The 7524-nt window shown below is 45.5% G+C and overlaps 1 protein-coding gene across 3 annotated transcripts in view; it reads right to left on the bottom strand.

Moving 5' to 3' along the window:
• The window catches only part of PAK1 (p21 (RAC1) activated kinase 1), a 182530-nt gene that overhangs the window by 94600 nt on the left and 80406 nt on the right, over positions 1-7524 (bottom strand). The window contains exon 1 of one of the 3 annotated variants that reach the window (XM_023511930.1): positions 2408-2626. The exons of 1 other annotated variant lie outside the window; for it this stretch is intronic. The gene's annotated coding sequence lies outside the window, so the exon portion shown is untranslated. Of the gene's footprint in view, positions 1-2407; positions 2627-7524 lie in introns of those variants that run through there. One more of the 3 variants, XM_003780873.3, reaches the window with a different exon arrangement.

The raw sequence follows: 7524 nt of genomic DNA, 5'->3' as shown, positions 1-7524 counted from the left end.
ACTGTATGTGCATATACTGTACAGATATCACCACATTTAGGGAAGACTTCAGTTAAGGTCCCAGCTCTACCACTGACTTGCTGAATCAAAAGTTCCTTCCTCTGCTTTATGGCAGCTCCTCTGCTTTATGGCAGCTTCCTCTGCTTTATGGCAGCTCCTTGTGCTTCCCTCTACAATACTGACCACGTGAGGTTCCACACTCACTGACCTGCATTTGAGGGCAGCAACTGAATCCAATTTGCATTTTGTATCCCCATCACCTAGCACCACAAGTAGCATAGAGCAGATGGCTCAGACAATGGTTCACAGTGGACGGCTACAATACTCAAACCTCATTGTATATATACACATTCCACAACCTAGTCTAGACAGTCAGTGTCAATAAAACAGCAACCTTGTCATTCTCATCTCTGCTTCCCCTCTAAATCTCCCACTTTAGGGAAACTGCTCAAGAAAAATTTGCTGAGTAGAAATAAACCAGTCCAAAAGACCAGTCTTCAGAGGGGAAGAGAATTAACTTACATGCTTCCCTTTCCCAGACTATAATCTTTCTCTCCATACCCACTACACCCACCCCTAAAAACCCTAAACTTGCCCAGGTCACCCTCTTTTTTAAAGACCACTATCTTCTCCCCAGTACTTCCTTTCTTCTCTTCTTCCACCCATCCCTGCTATTCCACCTCTTTTTTTCCCTGAGCTCACAGGTCATCCTCCTTTCCTCCAGGTCAGCAGTGCCTCAGAGCTGCCAAAGTGTCTCTCTCTGGTCACCTCCGCCCCTCATCTCCCTAAAGGGAACGTGAGCCTCTTCCCAGCTCTAGTGGCAGTCTTGCTCTCCTCCCACTCTAGCCTTCAAGCCCCTCACTTCTTATCTTGCTTATCCTCTACTTCCCACTTGCTGCTTGTCCATCCTGAAGAAAAAAGGTAGGGGACAAATCCAGGAAGGGGCCCAAGGCAAGGCAGAAGCAATAAGGAGAGAGAACGGCCCTTGAAGAAAACAGAATTTGGAGGTGAAAGCTAAAAGCAAGTGAATCAGGGAGGAAACAGAATGTCCACACATCACAAACGTCACAGTAAATGTCCCTATGAACCTGCACTAATAATAATGAGAAAGATTAACCAAAAACCCTAAGAGGAAAAGAAAAGAAAGCCTAACTAAGAGGAAGAGGATCCAAGGAGCGGAGGAAAATTGGTTATAGAGAATGATAGATATGAAAGGGGAAGCATAAGGGGAGTAGGAAGAAGGGAGAAAGTGGGGGAGGGAGAAAAGGTGGGTGGGGGAAGGGCAGGAAAAATGATCAGGAGGAGGAAGTAAAAAGAAAAGTGAGGAGAGGAAAAAAGGGTAGAATCATGGAAAAACCAGGGGGAGGAAGGAGGTCCAAAACACTCACAGTAGATTAGTAACAGGCCTGACATGAGTTTCTTGGTGCCAGATAATAAAGGAAAGAATTATAGTGATTTAGACATTACACAGCCGCAAGGTCTGTCATTAACTTAGCAGAGTAAGGAGGGGCTCTAGAGAAGACTGCCTAGTTTAAAAGCAACTTGAAGATTAAAGAAGTAAGGATTAACGAACTGACCAGTTCAGAGAAAAACCAGTAACATACCTTGACCTTCTAACCAATAACATACCTTTCCAACCCCACTACCTTATACCTAACATACCTACACTCAACACTAAACTCAGTATGCATAGCCCCTGCCTTGCCCCTGAAGTCACTGGATCCCATAAGACCAGCAAAATGCCATTCAAAGGCTGGCTGGATGGCAGGCAGGATACCAGGGTCTGCTTCCCAAGTTTACTATTTCTCTCCTACAGTGCTGGGGGGGCATCTCTGCGGTCTGTTATAGGACTTTAACCAGCTCACCTTTACAAGATGATCTGGCAGCCTGGGAAAGCCAGAGTGATAAACAGAACGTCAAGACCTTCGTTGCACAGGTAAGGAAACTGAGGCCCACAGAACATGCTGGAATAGGACTAGCCTCCCAGGTTTCCCATCTCCCAGCTCACTTCACCTGATAACAGAATAAGCCCCCATGGTCCCAGTACCCTAGCAGCTAAGCCAAGGCAGAGGAAAGCATCACCTTGGCCCCAAAGCAAGAGGGTACTTTGAGCCCCCCCCAAAGGAGTGGGGCTCCCGAAGCTGAGCAGTTCCCCAAAAGCTCGGCTTCCCTTTCACGAACCGCTTGCCTGGTCAGAGCTCAGATTCCAGTGCAGGCCTAGCCCTGCACAGGCTCATGTAGAGGTTCCACCCTCAGCCCCTTTTCTCATTTAGGGTCCTTTAAGGTAAAGGAAATGTAATGTTCCCCCCAGGTCTACTGGACGCAGCGTCACCACTCCCCAGAAACCAGCAGGGATTCCCCTAGAGCCCAGCCCAACTGGGAGAGCCCTACGCAGGGCCGGCGTTACCTGGTGGGGGGAGCCGGCCCCCGCATCTCTGACGATTCTTTCTGTCGCAGAGCAGCACTGCTCCGGCCTGGCCGGATTCGCGCAAGGTCCCAGTTCCACCGGCTCTGCTCGATTCGGCTGGGCTGGGCTCCCGGCAGCTCAGCCGCCCAGCTCCAGAGGCGCAACACGCTCGCGCCCTCGCAGGGCTGCAGCCAAGACGGCGCGTCGGGGTTGGCGAAACAGAAGGGGCGGGGGCAGAAGGGAGGAAAGGAGGCGGGAGGAACCCGTGCGCTTCTCCTTTCTGCAAAGGAGCGCGGAGGGCGGAGGGCGGAGAGAAGGCTACCTTCCCACCATTCGCCTATTCCAGCTGTTCCCCCCTACCTAGTCTCCCTGGGAAGATAACTTCTCGTGGGGCCTGGCTTTCTAGGGCCTGCCAGTGTCCTGGGTGAGCTAGAGTCAAGGAAGAGAACCAGAGGTCCTCTGTGCATTCGTTTCTGCAGCTGAGTACAGAGGAGTCTCTTCTGGGATTCTTCAAGTAAGATTAGGATTCAGATTAGGCCTCAGGAAAAGAGATGCAACCCCGTCACCCTATCCCCAACATGTCAGGTTATAATTCTAATGCCCCAGAGACAATACTAGGACGGCCTATCTAAGCAAAGAAAGCTCATCAGCTTCTACCCTTTATTAAGAACTACTGTATACCAGGTGCTTTATTAACATTATGTCTCTCACAACCACCCTATGAAGTAGACAGTATACCAATTCACATATGTCAAAACTGAAGTCCAAGGAGAATGTGGTCTAACACAGTATTTCTTAAGCACCTATTGTGTATCGGGCATTGTGATGGAACCTAAGCTAAACAACATATTATATAACATTTACCAACCCCGGCCCAGACTCCATAAATGCCAGTAGTGCCCCGCCCCCAAACTGAAACAATAAAAACATCTTCACACATTTGCAAATATTCCCTAGGAGGTGGCATTACCTCATCACCCCCCCACACCCCACACCTCCACCCTGCTCTTGAGAGACATGACAGCTCTTGAGAGACATGACAGATTATGCAGAAACTCTTCCAGGTCATAATCAGGAGTTTAGATTTTGTTCCAAGTTTCAGCAATGGAAAGGCTTTGGAAGATTTTTAAGCAGAGTAACAAAATCTAACTTAAATTTTTAAAAGACCAGCCCATCAGTCAGGATGAATTTTAAAATAAAATAAAATAAAAAAAGGAAAGGAAAAAAACCAACTTGGGCAGCATGGCAATACCTTGTCACTACAAAATAATAATAATAGTAATAATTAGGCAGGCATGGTGGGCACACACCTGTAGTCCCAGCTACTCAGGAAACTAAGCCAGGAGAATTGCTTGAGCCCAGGAATTCAAGGTTACAGTGAGCTGAGTGTGCCACTGCCCTCCAGCCTGGGCCACAGAGTGAGACCCTGTAGATAAGAAAGAAAAAAAAAGGGAGGGAAGGAGGGAAATAAATTCTTTCAGAGTTCTAGGCAAGAGAAAATGGTAATAATTAGGACTGATATATTGTAAGATAAAATGAAAAGATACAAGTGTATTCTAAGGATATAACTTGGAAGAAGCAGCAGAACTTGGTATAAGACTGAATGTGATCAGTAACAGAGGCCAATGACTTCCCCAGCACCACACATCTGGCAAGGCTGAATCGTCCAGGCCCTGGTTTAAGTCCTAAGCCTATATTATTTATTTATTACTCTTACTACTATTTCTCTCTGCCATGCTGTTTACAAGAGACCACTGCTCATCCTTTCAATATTAACTGCTGTATCCCACTCTTTTCTGCTGGCAAAGAGCAAGTAACCTGCATTAAGCCTGATGAATGAATTAAGTGTCCCAGGGAGAAATTTTATGGTATTTATCTATCTTTTCTGACAGATATCTACAACTCTACTCAATGTGCCCAAATTAGTCTAATTGCAGAGGATGTAAGGGAAGAACTCCATAAGCAAAGAAAGCTCTTCTGTTAAGCATTGTTCACCCTGGGCAGTGCCTGTGGCTGAAAGGAGTAGGGCACCAGCCCCATATACCGGAGGTGGTGAGTTCAAACCTGGCCCTGGCCAAAAAAAGAATTGTTCACCCTTCCCAGGCCCTAAGCACTTGTGCTGTTCCAATAAACACAGCTTCCAATTTGGTAGAATAAATAGGAATTTCTTTAAGATACCCACATTAAAGACAGAAATGATCAATAATATACACTGGGAGATCTGTAATACCCTGATAATCAGCTACAAAGTCCTTTTAATATGTTCTTAAACTCTACACCCTTGTCCCTCATCCAAATTTAAATAGAAGGGCTCGGCGCCTATAGCTCAACCGGCTAAGGCGCCAGCCACATACACCTAAGGTGGCGGGTTCAAATCCCCAGCCCAGACCCGCCAAACAACAATGACGGCTGCAACCAAAAAAAAAAAATAGCCGGGCGTTGTGGCGGGCGCCTGTGGTCCCAGCTACTTGGGAGGCGGAGGCAGGAGACTCGCTTGAGCCCAGGAGTTGGAGGTTGCTGTGAGCTGTAATGCCACGGCACTCTACCCAGGGGGACAGCTTGAGGCTCTGTCTCAAAAAAAAAAAAAAAAAAAAAAAAAACAAATTTAAATAGAAGCAAGCCAGAAGCTCTACCTTGGATACAAACTAATCATCAACAATCATAGCACCTGATCTTACCCAACATCCCACCCGATGCAGCATCCTTATAGATGGTCTTCCATGCTTTGCTGGAACACACGCAGGGAACAGGGAGTTCACTTTCCACTAGCACTATAAGAGATGATACTTACTTACTTTCAGCTAAGTACCTCTCTATAAACTTCTAATTCTGCTGCTGGAGCAGTGTCCTTCAGAGCAAGTCACATGAAAGGTTTTCAGATATGTGTATATGATGATCTATTAAGCCCCTGTACCTTATCTCTTCTCCACGCTAAATACCTCCAATTCTTCTAACTATTTGTTCATTCAACAAAGAGCATTCTGTGCAAGTCACTGGGTATAGACACATCAGTGAACAGAACCACACCTTCAAGGAGTTTATGGTCTTATACTTTAGTGTGATGGTTTTCACTTCTCCCTGGTCCCAACAGAGATTTTGATTCAATTGATCTGGGACATAGGCTAGGTTATATATATAAATATATACATATGTATATACAAATATACACACACATACCAATAAATATATATTTTTTTCTTTTTTTGAGGCAGAGTCTCACTCTGTAGCCCAGGCTAGAGTGCTGTGGCATCGGCCCAACTCAGAGAAACCTCAAACTCCTAGGTTCAAGTGATCCTCCTGCCTCAGCCTCATGCGTAGCTGGGACCGAAGGTACCTGCTACAATGCCTGGCCAATTTTTCAATTTTTGGTAGAGACAGGGGTCTCACTCTTGCTCAGTCTATTCTTGAACACCTGAACTCAAGTGATCCTCCTGCCTCGGCCTCCCAGAGAGCTAGGATCACAAGCATGAGCCAGCGTGTCCAGCCAGCCATGTTTTCATAGCTATAACTACATATATATCTATTGGAAGACTGACATTACCAAACTTCATGACTTCTTATAAAGCAACAGTGATCAAGACAGTGTTGTAGTAGTGGAATCATAAACAAATAGATCAGTGGGACTGAGTAAGGAGTTCTCAAAATAGACCCACACAAATGCAGTTAACTGTAAAAGAACAAAGGGAAGTCAATGAAGAAAGGACAATCTTTTCAATGAACTATACTTGAACAACTGAATATCCACATCAGAGATAATAAACTTAGACACAGACGTTATACTTTCCAAAAATATTAACTCAGAATGGATCATATAAAATTGCATTTATGGCTCAGCACCTGTGGCTCAAGAGGCTAAGGTGCCAGCCACATACACCTGAGCTGGCGGGTTCAAATCCAGCCCGGGCCCACCAAACAGTGATGGCTACAACCAAAAAATAGCCGGGCGTTGTGGTGGGCGCCTGTAGTCCCAGCTACTTGGGAGGTGGAGGCAGGAGACTCACTTGAGCCCAGGAGTTGAAGGTTGCTATGAGCTGTGATGCCACGGCACTCTACCCAGAGCAACAGCTTGAGGCTCTGTCTCAAAAAAAATAAATAAATAAAATAAAATTGCATTTATAAAATACAAAACTGTAGGCATGGTGCCTGTAGCTCAGCTGCTAGGGTGCCAGCCACATACACCAGAGCTGGCGGGTTTGAATCCAGCCCAGGCCTGCCAAACAACAATGATAACTACAACCAAAAAATAGCTGGGCATTGTGGTGGGCGCCTGTAGTCCCAGCTACTTGGGGTCTGAGGCAAAATAATTGCTTAGCCCAAAGAGTTTGAGATTGCTATAAGCTCTGACACCACAGCACTCTACTGAGGGCAACATAGTGAGACTCTGTATCAAAATAAATAAATAAATAAATAATATACAAAACTGTAAAATGTCTAGACTATAATGTGGGGGGAAATCTTGATGACCTTGGGTTTGACAATGACTTTTTAGATACAATATCAAAAGTACAATTCATGAAAAAAAAATTAACAAGTTGTACTTGATATAAAACTTCCATTCTGCACAAGACAATGTTAATAGAATAAAAAGACTGGAAGAAAACATACCTAATAAAGGACTTGTATCCAAAATACATAAAGAACTCTTTAAAAATTCAATAAGGCCAGGAATGGTGGCTCGTGCCTATAATCCTAGCATTCTGGGAGGCTGAGGGAGGAGGATAACTTGAGTTCAGGAGTCTCAACAGCAGCATAAGCAAAGCATATCTACTAAAAATAGAAATCTTAGCCATGATGGTCCGCTCCTATAGTCCCCGCTACTCGGGAGGCTGAGACAGGGGTATTCCTTAAGCCCAGAAGTTTGAGGTTGCTGTGAGCTAGGCTGAGGCCATGGCACTCTGGTCTGGGCAATAGAGTGAGACTCTGTCTCAAAAAAATAAAAAAGAAAAAGAAAAGGAGAAAAACCTCAACAATAAGAAAATAAGCTACCCAATCAAAAATGGGCAGAAGATCTCACCAAAGGGTTTGGTGCCTGTAGCTTTAGCGCCTAGGGTGCCAGCCACATACACAGGAGCTGGTAGGTTTGAACCCAGCCCGGGCCTGCCAAACAACAGTGACAA

The sequence above is a fragment of the Otolemur garnettii genome, unplaced genomic scaffold (assembly GCF_000181295.1).
Source record: "Otolemur garnettii isolate 467f Iridium unplaced genomic scaffold, OtoGar3 scaffold00001, whole genome shotgun sequence".
NCBI classification, from domain to species: Eukaryota; Metazoa; Chordata; class Mammalia; order Primates; family Galagidae; genus Otolemur; species Otolemur garnettii.
Note: the sequence above shows the minus strand (reverse complement) of the source record. Positions and strands in the feature narration are given on the sequence as shown.